We start from the raw sequence: 21,474 nt of genomic DNA, 5'->3' as shown, positions 1-21,474 counted from the left end.
CATATAGACACCTCAACCACAATAAAACTAACATGCCTAAACATAAGCATAATTGACAATATTTCATTCAACCACATTTACCTTATTTCCATCTCAAACATATCATACTTAACCACAATGCAAATACTTCATTCACATACCAAATTGGCTATTGAATACATGCATCAACCTAACCATAATATCAAACATCAACAAGATACCATAAGTACCAAAAGTGTACCAACCATAATAACACATATACATGCCTGATACGACCACGCCCTGGGCACATTTTTGGACCAGCTCTCTAAGCATTGTTTGCAATTTGTTGCAAGCTGAACTAAGCTCCATTTCAGCTCAATGAGCTCGAATCAGCTCAAATTCAGCTCAATTCCATTTAGACATTAATATAGCTGTTGGAATAATTACTTGAGTTAGTTAAATTAGTTAAACACAGCTTAATTAATAATCGTTGTTTAATTGGTCTAGAATCTGGACAAATTTAATTATTCATTTTAAATGTGTTTTTATTGCATGTTATTAAGTTGTCTTAAATATTACAACTTATAAATATGTTTTTGTTATTGCATGTTTTTAATATGTCTTGTCCAACCGAATTAATTGTGTCTAGTTTTAATTATGTGTATTTAAATTGTCCAGGTTATGTTTTTAATTATATTCAGCTGAATGTGAATTAATTTAAATTGATTCATCTCTTTTGTAGGTTGGCTGAATGTGGGAGAGTATTTAAGCAAGATGCATACACCCTAGATACAACGAACTTGGCGATACATGCAAGTGAATGTTCAGCTGATTCATTTCTCAACAAAACAGCATAATGTTGTTCACACTTGGAGTTCACACCAATGACTATTCGGTTGGGCATGTTCACACCTAAAGGACTCTTCAAGGTTGACTTTTCACACTTATTTTGGCCATTCACGTTCTCCTTTAATGCTGGTATTTTTTCAGCCAAGAGTTGCATCTTAATGAGCTCATTTAAGCTCATTGGCCGAACCTAGTTGTTGCCATGCACCTTTCCAAGCATTCCAAGTTCATTTGCTTAGTTTAGAAGCTGCCTATTGGACTTCAATCAGCTGAATTTAGCTACAGCAACTTAATGCTTCAATTCTAGAATTTTCTAGTTTAATTTGCTTAGCCATGAAGATGACCATTCGGCTAGCTAGTACTTAGTCTATAAATAGTTTGCTATTTCATTTTGTGAAAGAACTTTTGGCCAGATTATTGAATGAACTTTGTTCAAAGAGTGAGTTTTCTCCTCTCTAAATTCATATGAGTTTCGATCTAACTTATCTAGCGAGCTAGTGGCATCTATCGTTCTCTTTTTGAACTTATCACCGTATTTTGGTGTGGCGTTCAACCCTTCTACAATTTCGCAAATCCACCTTAACCATATAGAAACCGGGGTGACACTCTTTAGTGTTGAATTGTTTTTGGAGTTAAGTCCATTTTTCTATTACCACAAATTATCCCAAATTAACTATCCTTTGATTCCTTTATTAAACCGAACCTACATCTTTCTAAACCTTCTATCATTACAAAATTCACTTTGTAAGTTTTCGCAAAATTTTAAAACAAATTTACACCTTTTTGGCTGCTAGAACTTCTCCTTATCGACGATCGGGCAAACTTTGTGTAACAACTCGATTATCCCGAGCCGGATTGCATCAATGCCAAACTTATCAACTAACGTAAACCACAAGTCCACCTATACATGCCATTATAACCTTGACCAACAGATCGAATCTATCGATATAATCGTTGGATAGTGTGATAGATCTCCAACAAACTTCCAACCGATTGAGCTTCTGATAATCTGAAAACTAAAGAAAAGTAATTACGAAAGCAATGAATGCTTAGTAAGCTCGTATAAACTTTAAACATAACATTTCATTTCAACAATGAACCTTATAGGGTAATATAAACCTATACCAATGCAACAAGATTTATCAAACTATATAACCATCAACTCATAAATGAGTAAGTTCATCAACATCACATATATTTTTCATTCCTAACATAATAGGATCTATAAAACATATTACATAATCATTAATCTTTTCATAAGACTATGAACCACTCTATTTCTTACTTATCATTCCGTTTACTTACTTTTCATTTCATTTACTTAGCATAAGCCTAAATAACATTATCAATTCATGAATCTGTGTGTTTATTCACAACATAGGTAAATTCATCCATAGCATAAGTAAATTTCTCACATATAAGTAAGTCCTTCGACTCATCAATCCTTTTATATTATCATATAAGATTTCAATTATGATATTACCTTATCATTACCTTTTCTTACCCGTTTCATCTGCATAATACAAGACATAAGCTTAAACATCATCATCGATACACAAGTTAATGCGTTTATACATAACACTTTTGGGATCCACCACGTGATAAACCATTTCATTAGAAAATACTCTTTTGATTCACACCACCTTTTCTTGAATATAAGCATATTTGTATTTGGACACTTACCATTTCAACGTACAACATTACAATTAAGCATGATATAATCCAACCATAAGCTTAGCACAAGCCTAAGAATCATCAACAACATATGTTAGCATATTCAAACATAATCCACATGAATTTAACATAAGTAAGCCATTATAAATGAATATAATTCATTTGAACTCATCATTTTCCTTAACATATCATACTTTCAATGAAACTTACCATTTCAACCCTTTTCATAAATACATGACATAATTTCTTTTGAACACTTTCATTTTCATGCCCGTTGAACCATTTAGAATATCATCAGATACTCGGGAAGCTCACATGAAGTGTGCTAAACATAAAACTGTAACCTTTCCTTTACATCGTTGCTCATACGAGCTGTGAAATGGGTCTGCTCACATGAGCTGTGGGTCAAAATGTAAGCTACATGATATTGTTCACATGAGTTATGAAGTATCCGCAACAAATGCAGGACCTCAACCATCGGTAGGACATTCAATACCTGCACCCGAAATATGAAAACCCTAATGACATGTCATTTGTATCCTACAAATTCCTAAGGCTTAAACGGACTCGATAATCATCGTGACATTATTAGATTTACATTATTCAGTTACATAGCAATTAACATATCAACATATATTTCAATACATAGCATTAATATAATATATAATCATATAGATATTGATTCATTTACATTAGAATAACACATTAAACATCCAATTTAATCAACATTTAAGTGATTAAAGTTCATATGAACTTACCAAGCTAAATTGCAGCAATGACTAAGTACAGGGGTTATTTGGTAATTTTCCTCTTCTCATAGATTTTCCACTCGTTCTTGATCTAAATTAATAATTTCATTCAATTCATTAATTTAGACAGTAAAACTATGCAATTTAGTCATTTTTGACATTTTTACAAAATTACCATCAACTTTTCATATTTATTCAATTTAGTCCCTATGTCATAATCATGCAAATAAACCAATTTTATTAAAAATTCATACCAGAAAAATGTTAATAGCATCCACTACAACTCACATTTATAAGAATTTCATATCAAATCCTTCTACTTTTATTATTTCAACAATTTAGTCCCTAATCAATAAATACATCAAAATTCACTTAACAAAATACTTATGAGTAACAAGTAATACCTCAAATTCATCATTTAACATCTAAAATCACAAGATTCATCAATGGAAAAATTCAAACTTTTTAACAGTTTCAAAAATGAAGGTTCGGGCTAGCTGGACTTAATTGTAACGATCTCAAAAACATAAAAAGTATAAGAAACGAAATAAAAAATGGGCTTATATGCAAGAATTAACAATGGCCGAACCTTTCAAGTTGAGTTCCTATGGTGTTTCGGCATGGTGAATTGAAAAGATGAAGAAGAAATGTCTTTTTCTTCTTTTAAATTTGTTATAATTTCTTAAAATTTACCATTTTGCCATTAAAACATATAATATTTTATAATTTTAATACATAGTGCCGTCCAATGTCAATACTAAGGACTATTTACTACATTGGTCCTTCCTACTTTAATAACCAAGCTATTAAATCACTAAAATGCTATATTTACTACATTTTGCACCTTTTACAATTTAATATTTTTTCTTTAATTAACTATCTAAATATTAAAATTTCTTAACGAAACTTTAATACAACCTTAATAAAATTCCATAAATATTTGTAAAAATATTTACAGCTCGATTTATAGAAATGAGGTCCCGATACCTCTTTTTCTAACACCACTTTACTCTAGGGTCTTACCACTTGAGCCTAATTGTTCTTCCTTTTAACCAAAAATCAATAAATCAAAATTTATCAATACATGAAATGAAATAATATTTACGAACTCATACGTCAGATTTGTGGCCCCAAAACCATTGTTCCAACTCTTAAGAAAAATGGGTTGTTACAAGGATATTGAATTATCGTGTAAAATGTTTAAATTACATCCCTTATGGTAAGTTGAAATTTAAGTTTATTACCAACTTACTAAGCTTTACGCAAGCTGACCTCGTTTTGGTTTTTCTTCTTTTTAGATTATCGGATTCGAGCTGTCGATTGGATTGCTTTTGGATATCACATTACTTGTCAACACTTTTGGTAGTTATATAATTAATTTGACCAAGTTATAAGTGGCATGTAGATAAGATTTTGGTATAAATATATGTGATAAGTATTTGTTTATGTTTTGAGCCTTTTGGTATATGAACCAATATATAATTAGTAAGTTTTAATGGTTGATTATGGCGTACAATATTGGAGACTTATTTGATGATTGAATAAGGTTGACATGTTGAGTTTGTTTTGCTTTGGATAATTGTTATTTCATATTTTATTATGAAATGTTGTAGTTGTATTTTCTTGGCAATTTTGGTATATCTTGACCATAAGTTCATATGAGAATATTGAGCTATGTTTCGTAAGTTGGTTGTGAGTGAAATAGATGGAACAGTATGTTTGATAAGCTTATGAATTAGGAACTGTGTAACACCCCAAACTTGGCCTAGACGTTATAGCTGAATCTAGAGATGTCACAAAGATGGGTTTTGAAAACGGAGTCGTTTTGATAAATCATTTCATCTTAAAAACTCAAATTCGTTTTATATCTATTGTCAAAAACATTATTTAATTGATTTCTTTGCCAAATGTAACTTACAGCGAAAGTTATAGTAAACGTGATTTTTCTTAAAATCCCATTCGTAATTTTGGAAAACCTTTGTTTTAGTAAAAACCATGTTTTCAGTAACCATAAAAAATAATGTATTAAATGAGAAATCCAAATCCCAAAAATTAAACCAAACCGTTCGGAGAGTCCAATTATTACAAAACTCTCAAAATAAATTCTTAAATAAATAAAACCTTTGTTTAAAATTAGTTCATAGACTAGTGGTCACCGCGAGACTCCGTTGCACCGATCCGTCTAAGTTTGTGGATTACCTGAACAGAATAGATAAATAGAAGTGAGTTTACATAACTCAATATGTAACCCAACAGAAATAGGCATGCTATACATACAGGAATCATATTCATAGTCAGATTCAGACATAGTTTGGACTTAAGACCTTTACAGATTCAGATAACAGAGACAGATATGTAGAACAGATATACAGAATCCTACCCCCATCCTCTACACACCAACCAAATCCTAAACCCATCACACCATGTGGGGTTAAAAACACCCATCCATCCCAACACACCATATCGTTCTGTTACGACACATATCAAATTATGTGCAGCCAAGCTACCAGAATATAAGCAATGATCGCCATACAGAACACTTCCTCCACATAAACAGATCCCACCCCAACTAGATATATATATTTAGAATCATCATGCTTACATGCTCATTTACAGATATCAAATATATATACATCAGAATAATCAGACATGCATAGCGGTGTCATATACAGAGCAGAATATCAGACTAACAGATCACATAGTTTTAGGGTTTGGTTAGCCTTACCGACTCTACGGTAGGCCCACAGTCGATCGAAACGGCCCATGCGACCCTAGGGAAAATTTTAGAACTATGGGCCCACATGCCCGTATGGCCTACATGCTCAACTTAGCCTAGCTCGTGTGGCCTACACGGCTACACTCACACCACCACACGGTCATGTCTTGTGCACACCCATGCCCTTGTCAACCACACGACCGTGTCTCACACATGGCCAACCACACCGCCAGGCACACGCCCGTGTGTCATTAACAGTGTGGTTTTTTGACATTCACCGAAGCTCAATTTTTTGCGTAAGGGGTACACACCTATATGATTTTGAAGAATTCGCAACCCCGAAGCTAAGAACACCTAAAATTGACAACAAAAACATCCACAACCACTTCAATTAACAAAATCCAACCAGGATACCTTTTGGCCACAACTCGAAAACATATTAGAAAATTGCACTTAAATGATCCAAAAGCTTACCCTTGACAATAGCAACCTCGAAACTCCACTACAACACCGAAGGGTCTCGATTTCCTGAAGAGCACCTACCAAAATGATTTACTAGATTAACCCAACCTTAATCGAAGAAAATGTATAAGAGGAAAACTCCCCATAACACTACGACAACCCTTACCTTCAAAAGTGAACAACAGAATTGAGAAGTAATACCATGATTGGAAGATGAAATTTTGACAGGAAGGGAGTGCAAAAAATGTCAGAAAGGGAGAAATGAAGAAAAATAAAAGAAATAATAAAAAAATTGGGATAAACAAAATTATGAACATATTCTCCCACTAACCACACAATCCCAATAAATCTCACCCACTAACCACATCCAACTACCTTAGACTCCCAACACCACCGAAACACTAACACAAAATCGAGCAAAAATAATACCCACACTCGCACAGGGATTTGAAAACAGGACTTCCAACACAACAACTTCCTTACCACTCGAACCAGCAGGCTTATTCTGATGTGAATTAACAGAAAATTCATATAAGCCCACTCAAAAAGGGTAAGGCTTGGATCTAAAATAACAAAGTTTTGCCAAAAGTGGGAATTGAACCCAAGACCTCACATACACACTAAAATAGTTAACCACTAAATCAAATACACAGTTGTGTCAGATATTTAAATAAATAGAAATAAATTTATTAGGGCATTACAAACTGTGAATTTTAATATGAATTAGTTTGGTGTTTGACTTGTGGTGCCATTGAGTGTATATTGGTTAGAATCTTAGGTTTAATATTAGTTGGTATGTTTTGGCATGTCTTGGTGTATTTTGAATAAGTATAAATGGATGTAAATGGTATGGCTTGTAACCTATGAGATGGTAGTTGAAATGGCTAGGTTTTAAGTTATTTTATGTGCACATTGCCCAAAACACTGTCTACCATACGACCGTGTGACACACACGGTCACCCCACATAGCCATATCGCCTATTTGATTTTTTTTGTGTAGGATTGCTCACATGGTCTCAAAAAGTGACATGGCATGGCGACACAACGGTGTGATCTTATGTTACATGGACTCAATTTATTACACGATTTGGCCACATAACTTAGCCACACGACTGTGTGATCCCTATTTTCAGTTTTTGCCATATTTTTCTATTTCTTTCATATTAGTCCATATGAATTTCTAAACTAATTTTAGGGTTCTGAATGCTCAATTTAAGTCTCATTTTCTAATGTATGCTATGAATGATGATTTTTTTTATTAACTTATGATGTTTAAATTAATCTTTGAATTGTGTTACTGTATAATCGATCTTGTTAACTATTGTAATATCACATAACCTTAATCTAAAAATGGAGACGGGTTAGGGATGTTACAATAGTTGATGTCACTATCGCTGTTTTCATTGCTAAACAATCAGAATTAGTGAGAACATACCAAGTAGGTAGTTAAACAACGATGATAATATGATGTTATGGCTGTTATTTTACGGACTTAATACCCTCAGCTTTGTGATAACATTTCATTATGTTTGCGATCAAGATAAATGTCATGGACGTAATTTAAGAAAGAAAACTTAAAGGCTTCTATTACCTTTTTGGATTACAAATCCATTTCACTCTAAGATCTCATCTATAGTGACAAAGGTTGGAATAGCTACAGTAAAATAACTATATCAGCAAAGATTCCAATGACAAACAACACCATAAAGTCCAAGTCATTAAACATACATATATATCGTGGAATGTGCCTCAGATTTTGGATGAAACAGAGTTGACGTCGTGATAAGGAAGAGCTGACGTCCTAACGACGCGGCACATAATGTCCTTATGAAAAGAAAATGATGTCTTGGCGATGCGACCTGTGACATCGTCGGGTGAAGTCTCGACGATTCGATAAACGACGTCAAGATATGGTGACGTGTTCCCTACTAAATCGGGTTTCTTCCCTTAGTTAAACTCTGCTATCCTTTCCCAGTAAAATTTTAATAACTCTAAGGAGATTTTAATTAGATTAGCCCACAAATTTTAGGCTATAAATATGGCTTTTAGTAACCCTAGAGAGATTGATTCAACAACATAATTAAGAGAGAGTTTTGTGGGAATTTCAGGAGAAGTTTATATTTTGGGTTCGGGTTTGGTTTTTGTTTCTGCATATTGTACTATCCTTCGATTATTTTCTATTCTAGTGAAGTTTTATTTGCTCATGGTTTTTATCCTTTGTAGAGGAGTTTTTCCACGTAAATATGTATGTCAATTTTTTCTCTATTTGGTCTTCTTCGTTACTTAATTCAGGTTTACCCGAAAAAACTGGTATGAGAGCTTTGTTTGGATTTTGCATTCAACCCATTCAGAGATGGTGATAATAAGATACGATATCAAGAGGTTCGATAGGATTACAAATTTCAGTTTATGGTGTAACTACTAGTTTTTTAGTGGTGCCAAAAATAGTGGTTTCAGGACCACAATTCTATCGAATGAATCTAAAAAGATTATTAAATAATATTTATGAGTTAAAATATCATAATAGTGAATCGTGATTTAATAGATTTTATTAATTGGTCAATTAATCACAGTACAAGGGGTGTGTACCAAAAGTCAATGGTTTTGAAAAATGAGGTATCAAGACCTCATTCCTATAAATTAAGCCCGTAAATATTGTTATTAAATATTTACAGAGTTTTTGTATAGGTGAATTGAGGTTTGGTCGGGTAATTTTGATGATTTATTAGTTAATTAAGGAAAAAAAAGTACTAAATCGTAAAAACCGTAAAAGTTAATCACAATTAGTTATTATTTGTTAAAATCCATAATTAACATTTATTGAAGGTTTTATATGGCAATTAAGCCATTTTTTTATCTTAGTGGTCAGTTAATGTATGTGATAATTGAATATTTATAATTAAATATTAGTTAAATTAAGTTAAAGTAAATAAATTAAAAGATTAAAAACATAAAGAAATGAAGTCATTTGCTTCATTTTTTTCTCCAAACTGAATAGCCATTTTTGGAGGTTCTCATTTCTGTCATGCAATCCTTCTTGCATGGTAAGCTTTCCAAAGTGGGTTTTCCATAACTTTTATGTTTTTGAGATCGTTGCAACTAGGCCTAGTTAACCCGCATCTCCATTTTCAAAACTGTTAAAGATTTTTAAATTTCCTATTGATGAAAATTAATTTTTTTGATATTTAATAGTATGATTATAATCTTAGATATGTTTACAGACTAATTTGTTAGGTAAATTTTGTCAGTTTTGTGTGTAAGGACCAAATTGTAATAATGTAAATTTATCATGAAATTTCTAAAAATTATGTTTTTAGAGGGCCTTACAGTGATAAAATTGTAATTGGATTGTAAATAATATCTAGAATTTGAAAGATATAATAGTTTCGATTTTAGGGACTAAATTGAATAAAATATAAAATTTTATGGAAATTACACAAAATGAATAAAATATATTATATTCATGAATTTAGATGGTTTAAAGTGATAAAAGCTAATAATGTGAAATGAATTATTATATAGATCAAGGATTAACTCGTACGGAGGAAAAATCAGGGAAAAAATTGTAAAATAGTCCCTACAAACAAATTTGCTTGTTGGTTGTATTAGGTAATTTCATAGTATATATTTTGTGCTGTTATGAATTGATTTTGGTTGAATTGTGAATAAATATTTAATATTATATTGAATTTATAAATTGTTGATAATTGGTACTAAAGGTGAAAAAGAACTATGAGTCTATTTAAAAGCTCTGTAATTCTGAGGAAATATGATTTGTATGTTGTGTTGAATGATTCTGATTTGGTTATGACATGTATCCTAAATTCATGAAGTTCCCCTAATTTATAAATATTACAAATAGTATGTAAATGCCTGTTTAAATGTAGTAAACAATTAGGATATGATTGACATGCCAATAGGGTTGGAATACGTACTTGTATGGGTTTATGATTCGCTGCTTCTGTTTGCACTATGATGCCTCTGTATAGCATTATGATGCTCCCTGGTGTGGTGTAGTTACTTGAGTATCCAAATTATTTTGCTATAGTTCATCGGGCTAACTATTAAAAGAAAGTATATTGATTGATTTTATGAGCTACTTGGAAATGATATGCTGGCACGACTATTGAAATGTTAACTAATGAAATTTATTGAATGATGAGTATGTGTTTAAAATTTTTTTGGAAATGATATCAAAATGACTGGAAATTTTATATTTTATATGTATGAAAGGCTCGCTTTATAAATGTGATATGTGGTGACATGATTATATGTTTAAAAGAAATGTTATTTGATTGTGAATATGAATTGATACAATCAATTGGTTAATATGATTCATATGATGGATATTTCCTATTGAATGATATGAAATATGATGTACTAGTTGATTGAAAGATTATATGTTTGATACATGAAAAGCTTACATTGTTGTTGTAAATGTCTTGACATGAAATCGTATTAAATTAGTTATATTTGTTTACTTAATTGTAAATTGTGTAAGAACTGTCTAAATACCTATGAACTTACTAAGCATGTTAATACTTACTCCATTTCATTTTTCTATTTCTTGTAGTTACTCCTTTGCGGAACTTAGCTATCAAATCACTTAGGCTCACACTATCCAACGTCTCTTGGTAATATTTGGTTAATCTTGGTTCAGTTATAAGTGGTATGTAATAGGTGTGATATATATTTGTGCTTGATGTCCAAATTTATGAACTTGCCCATTTTGGTTTGTTTAATTGGGTATTATATTAAAGCAAGGTTATGATATTGTTTGGTAAGTTGAACTATACTTATGCTCGTATGGCATGAAGTAGTGTATGACTAGCTAGAATGTGTGCTAAGTGATTTAGAATGTGATAGCTGGATGAATGCATAAATTATGAGTAAATGGACTGAAATAGTTTAGTTGATTGCGGTGCCAATGGTGGCATATTGGTTAGACATTTAGGAACACTTTATAAGTTATATTCTGGGCATGGAATGTGCATATTTGAACAAGTGTTGATGTTGGTTAATGAGTGCGTTATGGTCCTTTATGTAAGGTTGAGTTAAATTGTACATTAGATGACTTTTCCTGCACACACGGTTTTCTACACAATCATGTGTCACACATACTTGGTTGACACGATTGTGTGCCTGACTGCCTCTAGACGTACTAAAGCCCAAAGTGTGAATACTGTAGTTTAAGATATATCAGTGAGGCGATATCCGAAAGTATACGAGTCCAGTTCTAATATAGTTACAATGAAGTAGGTGAGTACTCCGCGAATCGTACCCAAAGGAGACTAGTGCTAGATCAATTTTAACCTAAATACCAAAAGATCTAATTAGTACTCTAAATCAGTTATGGTACGAAAGTAAAAATAAAAGGTGTCTTAAAATAAAAGGTGTTTTTCATATTTCAAAAATAATAAAATAACATAAAGAAATAAAAGTCAAGTGATCAAAAAGTAAAATAAATCAAATCTAGTTATGGGTGACGAGCTCGCTTTAGTAATCACCATCAACTGTTCCTTTAGGTTCTCGTTAATCAACTAGTCATTATCCCAAGAGGATTTTTCGATCTTCCATTCAAATAACGAGTTGGCAAGGACTACTTATCTTCCAATCTCACAGTCCAGACCAATTTAGGGTGAAGGGGTTCATAGATAGGCCATACCAGTTTTGGGTCAATTCGCACCTTGATGACTTCCTAAGGTTGTCAGACCTGCGGTTTTAGGTTCTTCCTTTCTCAAATAGTTGATTTGTTGAGTAAACCTACAAAATAGCTAACAGATCATACCTCAACTTGGTAATCCCCTATAGAAGGATTAGTTCCTCATGGTTTTCATAAAAAATATAAAAACAATATAAAGATAGAACATAAAGAATGAATGAAAGTATAGAGTTTAAGAAAACGTCTTATTTGTATTAAGAATGAAGTGAACCCACAAGTTTGATTGTTTCCACAAATCAACACTCTTGAGATAGAACAAAGAATAACTAAAAATAAATCTAAAACCTAAGAAGAAAGAAAACCTAAACTGAATTTAGGAGCAAAAAACTAGACTAAGAAATTCATCCCCATAACATGTGACAAAGGAGCCTATTTATAGATTTTAGGTGGTCGTCATCCTTAACCCTAGGTTAGCTGACGTTCTCGAGCTTTATGTTCGATTGTGAGGACCAAAACGTCCCTTGGCTCGTGTTTAATTATCGTCCAGAGTCAATGTTGTGACACACTAGGACCTGTGTCGCGACATAGGAGTTAGTATACTCCTCTTGGGATATCTTCAGGGGTATGTCGTGACACCATTAGAATGTGTCACGAAATTGAAGGCAGTCTCATGATTTTCCTTTCTGCTCCCTATATTGCGGCATTAATCAGTCCGTGTTGCGACATAGTGATTAGTATCAGTTTAAAACATCTTCTAATGGTCTCCTGCACACTTATAAAATTCATTAGCTCACCTTTAGGCCTCATTCAGCCCCTAAGGTTAATAAAAGACTCAATTCACACATTTTATTGAATTTAACAAAACTTACTAAAACATACTTCAATCTTAATGATAATGCTTAAATTCAAGCTCCTAAATTGCAAAAGTTAGTTTAACTTGCTACACCAAATTATGGCAGATCAAACTCCCCCACACTTAAGTAATTGCTTGTTCTCAAGCAACACAAACAAAAACAAGAAATAAAAGAGATGACGCTTGAGAAAATATAATACAAGTATTGACTTCGGAGCATATAACTAGGCATTTCATATTCATAAATAACTTTGACATGATGGATAATTGATTTACCACTTTTGGCCTCAAACATCTAAGTTCAGTGCATTGCAAAGTATACAAGTATTAAGGGTCTCACTTGTAAGGGCCCATAAACAAATCATACAAGTAATTTTATTATCCGAGCAAAATAAAAATATTCATTTATGCTATTGTTTAATATAATGTCCATTCATTCTTAAGGATATTTAGGTCACATAGGACTTTTCAGCTTGTAACGTTCTGAAGCTTATGACAGGCATAGAATTGAAAAACAATAAGCATCAAAAGGGTTAAAAACATGAAAATAGTTTGGCACATCGTATCAACCTCTATTATTCCCCCTTAGTGGCCTTTACCCACTCACCGCCTTATTTGTACCACTCCAAAATAGGGCCTAAGAGCTTTAGGGGTATTTTAGGAATTTTAGCCTTGGAGTATTCAAAATTTTGTGACATGGTTTATCAATAATGTTTTTGACAATGTTTTGTAGAAAATTGAATTAGTTTCTGAGAATGAGTTTAAAATACCTTTAATTTTGAAATTAGGACTGATTTGTAAAAGAGTCAAAACTGAGAGTTTTTATGAAGCAAATTGCCTAGAATTTTAATTTGAACCTAAAAAAACCCCATGCTATAGCCTTGTTTTCACGGTAGTTGCTCTCCCCTTTGCTTGTGTTGTTTATTATTCTCCCAAGTCTCTTCTACTTGATTTTGATCTCTAAATTCTAATTACTCTTGATTTCCAACAGCCCTTGAACTATAAATCTCCATTTAAACCAAGAAAATCACTCAAAAACTTCACCATCTACATCATCTTCTCCAAATGTGGGGTTTTTCATATTTCCATCAAAGCTCGTTTTTCTTCCATCTAAGCTAACCATTCGACTTTCTATGAGTTTTAAATGATATCTAGTAAACTAAAATTGTAGCCATTGAATGTTTTAAATAAAAGCAAAAAATCAGGTCTTTAATGGTGAATTTTAGGTTTGTGGATAAAAACTTGATTTTAAAGTGTTTTCAACTTTTTTTAACATGATTAGAAGCTTTTCAAAGTAAATTTGAAGTTTCGTTAAGGATTTCTCGGGTTTTAATGAATTTTCGTTGTAATGGCCAAAACTTGTCAAAAAATATTGATACCTTAAAAAGTATAGTTTTGTGTAGTTTAAAGGTTAGGAATTAGTCGTAGATGAATGGAATTTGTTTCATGCAAAAAGATTAAGCGTAAGGTGAGTTATTCAAATTTTAAGTTTTCTATGTTATAAGTTTCAGTTACATGAGAACATAGTTTAGGCTTATGTTTTGTATGCTTGTAATGAATCCTTGGCTGATTTTTGGATGTATTGTTGTGTGAATTGGTTATGTTGAAGTTCCAAATTCGATAGAACCTTCTACGAGTAGAGATAAAGTAAGGAAAAGCTAATTTGAGCTTTCGACTTTTCGACGGAAACATAATTGGTGAGTGTTTGGAATAATTGCTTGTAGACATGATTCAATAAATTATTTGGGAATTTAGTAGTAGCCTAAACCCCTACTCTAAATTCTGAGTGTTAGCTTTCTTATACCTATGTTATCTTGTGAATAAAGTGCTTATGTGGTTATGAATTTGTTAATTGAGGTGATATGCTATAACATGTGATATGTGATTATGATAACTGTTGTGAAAGTCTAAATATGTACATGTTATGCCTATGCTAAATGTTAGTGATAGTGTTTTACTAAAGATGCAAATATGCAGTGATTGTGCACGGATAAACGATAAGTAATATGTGTTTGATTTAAGATATTTTGACCTTGTGAATATTGAAACCGTTGGATATAGTTGGCATGCCATAGGATTGTGAGTACTCACCTATATGTATAGTGATTTTGGGCATTGAGGACTTGGGACATGTTGGAGGGATAAGGGAATGTGAGCTCAGCTCCATTCAGTGGGACATGTGAGGGGAAATAAGAAGAGTGTTAGCTTTATGCTTCACTTTTAGGATATGTTTGACTCTATGAGTCTATGTTTGGTGTGTTGGAGATCCGTGTATCCAATGAGTGATGATAGAGCTCACTGTTATGTTCCAGAGCTCAAGTGCCAAATTATCTTAAATTATGAATGTGTGTATTGTGATATGTGTTTATAGGACGTGTGACCATTGTGCAAGTTATATATAAACCTATTTTTGAATATTGTGATATATGCCTGAATGTTAGGTGATTATATGTGTAATAAGATACATGCCTAAAAATGAATATGTTTACCGTGTAAAAGAACTAATAATAATGCACAAGTATATTATGACACTAAGTTGGAACTATTAAGGTTATGCTATATGGTTGTTTGGTAAATGCTTGGTGAACTGTTTGCATGTTAGTTGTTCTAGGCATTCACTGAGCTTGTTAAGCTCACCTACTCCCTTCTTTTACCATTGTAGATTAGTTGTGTGCTGGTGTGAGCAGTGTGGTTATCCAAGGGAGTGATCCATGGGAGTCTCGTTTATTTCTGTAGGTGTTTATTCATTTATTTATTTGTGTTTGGGGATTAAGGCAATGCGGTAGATTTATGATTGGTTATTGCTATGATGTATTTGGACTATTTACCGATTTTCTCTTGTTTTTTGTTTTATAAGTATATATATTTACCTAGGACTATAAAGATAGACGTTGGCACAATGTTTCTTGCTTGGCCACATTTTGTTGATTTGAACTGTTAAATTTAGCCATCGAATGAGTATTAATTAACATATTGTTGCATGGCGCCTAGGAACCATTTTGGAATGAGTTAATTGCATATGCATGCTGTATTTTTATGCCCAAGGGTAGAGGTATCAACATTTGGGGTTTAAAATTGATACCTTTGTGATTCGAGATGTACAAGAAGTCAAAATAGAGATTTGGTATTGATACCTTGTCCCGAGTATCGATACTCGTGGTATAATTATTGATACCTTGGGATAGGTACTGATATTTTTTGATCTTTTGAAGTTTGGCGAAGAAACATAATGCTAGTTTGGTATTGATTTTTCAGGTGGTATCGATACCACTTAAAGGAAATATCGATACCATAGAGGTAGTATCGATACCTACGTAAGATTTTTGGAAACATTTGCTAAGTGGTCAAATGCTCGAGATATGTACATTTTATGTTTGTTTGTCGTATGTTTTGTCGTATGTTAGTATAATTAAACGCTAAACTAATCTTGCTTGACTTGATATTCTCATAAATGATAGAATAACTAAAGTAAAACGAAACTGCATGTATTTCAACTCTAATAATTATAATGAAATCGACGTGAGACAGTGGTGTGACATCTCTGTATTCGGCCTGGCGTCTAGGCCGGGTATGGGGTGTTACATTATTTATCCTTATCTCACCTTCCTAGTTTCTCCAGATAGGAAATCATAGCATGACATAGTAACTAAGGCTAGCCTACGAGTTTTTATGCACTAATGAACGAGTTTTTCTTATTCTTGTGACTGTTATTTTCTCTTTCAATTCATCTCACTCACAAATGCTTTTTACTTTTCAAGAACTTTTTCTACTCGTATTAATTTTCTTTTTGAATTGTTTTTTTGTTTTGCACTTTTCAGGCTAACCTAAGTTCTTATATCACACAAATCTTTCCTATTTCACTCTATTTTTTTAAGAAAATTTGTCACGATGTATCTACTTAACCCTTAATACGTATGGCCAGATGTCTACAGTCTTGCAGTGCAAGAACAAAGAAAAAAAGCAAATAGAAATTAACATTTTAGGCTCGGGTTTTGTAATAAGGTTCATCAATAAGTGTTAATAGGGCTAAAAAATTGGTACTAAAGGTGAATAAAATTAGGTAAGCTTTTTGGCTCCGGATATGTTCCAAACAGTGCCCTACGTCATCCCTTAAATACCTCAATATGCACAAATTTGATCAACCAAACAAACTCAAATTCAACCATTTATCATTCATATTAGCATGCTCGTTTCCTTATATTTTCTATATCATTTGGTATAGTTGATTGCTTAATGCCTATTTACAGTGTAACATGTAGAACTTAGTAGTCTAATAATAAACGATTTAAAATCACTTATCATCATGCCAAATTTATTTGAAAACACAAGCAACGTATGTACATGCTCTTAACCAATCACATTTATTTCTACAAGCTCAAGCACACATATGACAAGGAAAATCAAGAGAAAAGAAAACAAATTTTCTATGTTACCCCTGCACTTTATTTGACACATTATTCTCAATGTGTAGCCCATAAAAATATCCAATTCAACAATTAAAAAAATACAAATCCCTAATAATAAGAAACCCATTTAATTTTTCCAAAATCCATCTATTAAAAATTGAAATCTTACTAAATCAACTTTAACTATTATTCATCATCTTCTTGAAATCTTCTTATCCTCCTTTCCTCTTTCTGTTTTGTCTGCAGAAGAATGAATTACTTGAATACATCATCTCTGAGTAGTTTTCTTGAGGTTTTCATGGTTTTATCCATCCACTCGGTAGGGACTCCTTCTCTCTATAATCAAATGAGGGAAAAATATTCTCTTCCCTAAATCTCTTGTGCACTAAACCATATTATTGTATATTCATGTAGCAATACATATTTGTTTATTTTGGAGGATCCCATATGTTATGATAGCATGGATTGGGCCAATCTTGGACATCTCTATCTTTGAACAGACAAACTTCATCCACATCTTGCCTTTTGGTGTCATTAATTCTTAATTGAATGTTTCACGTATTGCTAGTCTTGTTCAATATGTCCACATCTCTTTCCCTTCCGTTAAAAATCTCAATATTTATTCCATATCTATATTTTGAATTCGTTTAGATCTGTTTTATAGAGATAGTCGCAGTAATAATATGATGCATCATAAAAGTGGCAAGTACTCATATCAGTTACTGGAATATTAACCCCTCTAACCTTCACAAAAGATCACATCACGTATGTTGGGCTGATTGCTTCTCTTTGTTTTAATACTAGAAAAAATTCTTGCACTATAGGAATTATTGTAGGTTCTTCAGACGACAAACAAAATTTTGTCCACTCTCTTTCTGTTGCATTCTCCCATATTCCTTTCCAATTCCTCATTAGAGGATCGAATCCCTGCTCTTGGATAAAAGTGTACTACTATAGTTGTTGCAAATAATTATCCATGTCGCCTTCTTGAACTTAACAGCTAATAATCTATTTTTGCTAAAATCCCATGCACAATCTTTTACGTTTGCAATTCGATTTCTACTTTCTTTCTTTGTTGATGGTAGATAAGAAGATCAATGTGACTTATTTATGCACTAGAAGAAAATAATAATGTATTTAAGAGTTATGCTTTATTTCTTTTAAGCAAGAAGTTAAAGAATAAGAATCCTAATGTAATTAAACTATAAAAACGTCAGCAGTTAATATTAGTTTACACAGTGGTGTCGCGACATCCCTCAATGATGTCGCAACATCGAGTGTAAGCTCCATGATCTGAATGTTTTTAATTGTCATGACATTCAAGAGAGGTTTTGTGACATGCAAGCCAGATTCTCCTATGTTCCCCAAGTGTTGTGGAATCATCACTCTTTTTTTTTTGTTGATTTCCCCTTGATTCCTTGTAAATCCCATAGCACGTTACATTGCAAGATATGTTCATTGACTGCTATGTTGGTTATTCCTCCAAAATAATGTTTTACTCTTTGGCCATTTACAAGAAAAAATTGTCCCCCTTTTTCGATTAGCTCTATTGTTTCATGACGAGTTACTTGGTGTATGGTGCATGGATCTATCATCTTGATTTAAGCTTACCAGTAAATAATTTAAATATTGGGTTCAACAGTAGAACTTTCTATCCAGGTAGAAATTCACGCTTTCTGATCTTCGCATCCTGTCGAGGTATACTCCTTTCCTTATACATTTTAGTATTTTCATAGGCCATAAAATGAAACTCATCCAATTTATGAAGTTGAAATAATCTTTATTTCTTATCTAATTTTGAATACAAATTCAATTTTTTGATCGCCCAATATGCATTCTTTTCTAATTCAATTGGTAGGTGGCAGTTTTTATGTAAACTAGCTTATATGGGGACATACCTAGATAAGTCTTATATGTTTTTTTGTAAGCCCACGATGCATCGCCTAGCTTTGCACCTACCCTTCTGACTTGGTTTTACTTTTTCCTCCAAAATTTGTTTTGTTTGACAATTAGACACTTCTACTTGCCCATTAACTTGTGGGTGATAGGTCTTTGTCATTCTGTGTCTTATGTTGTATCCAGCCAAAACTGCTTCAAATTGATTTCTACAAAAATGAGATTCTTCATCACTGACCAACGCACACGATGTACCAAACCTAGCGAATATGTTTTTTCTCAGAAATCTCACTACTAATTTTGTATCATTGGTAGGTAGAGCGACAGCTTCAACCTATTTTGAAACATAATAGAAAACTAGAAGAATGTATTGATTCCTGAAATAACTTGGAAACGGTCCCATAAAATCAATCCCCCAAACATCAAATACTTCAACCTCAATTATCCCTAGTTGTTGCATTTCATCCCTTTTTGATATATTCCCAATTCGTTGGCATCTATCATACTTTTGTATGAATTCATAGTCATCCCTATTCATAGTTGGCCAATAAAATCCTAATTGTAGCACTTTTTGGGTTGTCATTTTCCATCGAAATGCACTCCACATGGGGATGTATGCCATCATTGTAGAATTTCGTATATCTCTTCTTTCGCTACAACCTTTAGACCAATTGATCTGCACATTCTCAAAACACGATTGGCTTCTCCTAAATGTAATTTTTTGATTCATGGGCTATCCTCTTATTCTGTTTCCAAGATACTTGTGCTGGAAAGACCCTTCTTGCAATATAATTGACATAATTTGTGTACCATCTTGTTATATGTTTGTCAGGCCTGGTCTGACGAATATCCATTCTAAGTAATTGCTTATCTACAAAAGTTTATTTAATTTTTTCAATAATCTTTGGTTCTAAATTATTATCAATTTTGGATAAATGATCTACAATTTGGTTCTCAGTCCCCTTCCTATCCATTCTCCATAGATCAAATTCTTGAAGCAGTAAAACCCATCTTATCATTATGGCCATTGTCTCTTTTTTCTTCATGACATATTTTAACACAGAGTGGTCAGTATACACATATATATTATGTTTTCCATTAAGTAGGGTCAAAATTTTTGACAAGTGACCACTACTGCCAGAATCTCTTTTTTCAGTTGTAGTGTAGTTACATTGGGCTAGATTTAGCATTTTGCTGGCATAGTGAATAGCCCCAAATATACTTTTCTGCTTTTGTCCCAAAACTACACCTACCGCATAATCACTAGCATCACACATAATAATAAAAGGTTCTAACTAGTTTGGGGATGATTATTAGAGCAGATATGTTTTTTCTTTTATCACCTCAAAGGCTTTGACCCAGCTGCGGTCAAGCATGAAAGGTGTTTCTTTCTGAAGGAGTTGATTTAAAGGTTTAGAGATGTGAGACAAGTATTTTATAAACCTCTGGTACAATACTGCATGGCCTAAAAAGTTTCATTGACTTTTAACATTTGTTGGATTAGGAAGATTTTTTAAAACCTCAATTTTGCCTTTATCTACTTCCATACATTGTCATGATATTTGATGTCCCAATACCAATAATTCTTTTACCATGAAATGACATTTTTCTCATTTAAGCACTAAATTAGTCGTTTCACATCTTTTTAGAACTCTTTCATGGCTACACAAACATTTTTGAAAATAGTCTCCATAGACAAAAAAGTCATCCATGAGTGCGTCCAATCCCTCTTTTAACATATTACCAAAGATAGTAGTCATGCTTCTCGTAAAGGTTGTTGGGGCATTGCATAGACCAAATGGCATTCTTTTAAAAGCATAAGTACCAAAAGAACATGTGAAATTAGTTTTCTCGTGGTCATCTAGGTGCATTGGGATTTGATGGTACGCTGAATATCCATCAAGGAAACAATAGTAATCTTTACTCGCTAAATGATCAAGCATTTGATCAATAAATGGCAATAGGAAATGAATTTTTTTTGTTGAATCATTTAATTTTCGGTAGTCAAGACATACTCTCCAACTAGTAATTATTAGTGTTGGAATTAACTCATTTTTATCATTCTCGACTATAGTTAGACCTCCCTCATTTGGAGCACACTGAGTAGGGCTAACCCATTCACTATTAGAAATGGCGTAAACAATACATGCATTTAGCCATTTAAGTAATTCCATCTTTACCATTTCCTTAATAGGAGGATTAAGTGTACATTGAGCATAAACTATAAGTATTAATATGATCTTATGTTG

This window comes from Gossypium hirsutum, chromosome D09 (genome assembly GCF_007990345.1).
Source record: "Gossypium hirsutum isolate 1008001.06 chromosome D09, Gossypium_hirsutum_v2.1, whole genome shotgun sequence".
Taxonomy (NCBI): domain Eukaryota; kingdom Viridiplantae; phylum Streptophyta; class Magnoliopsida; order Malvales; family Malvaceae; genus Gossypium; species Gossypium hirsutum.
The sequence above is the reverse complement of the archived record's forward strand: the minus strand, read 5'-3'. Positions refer to the sequence as shown.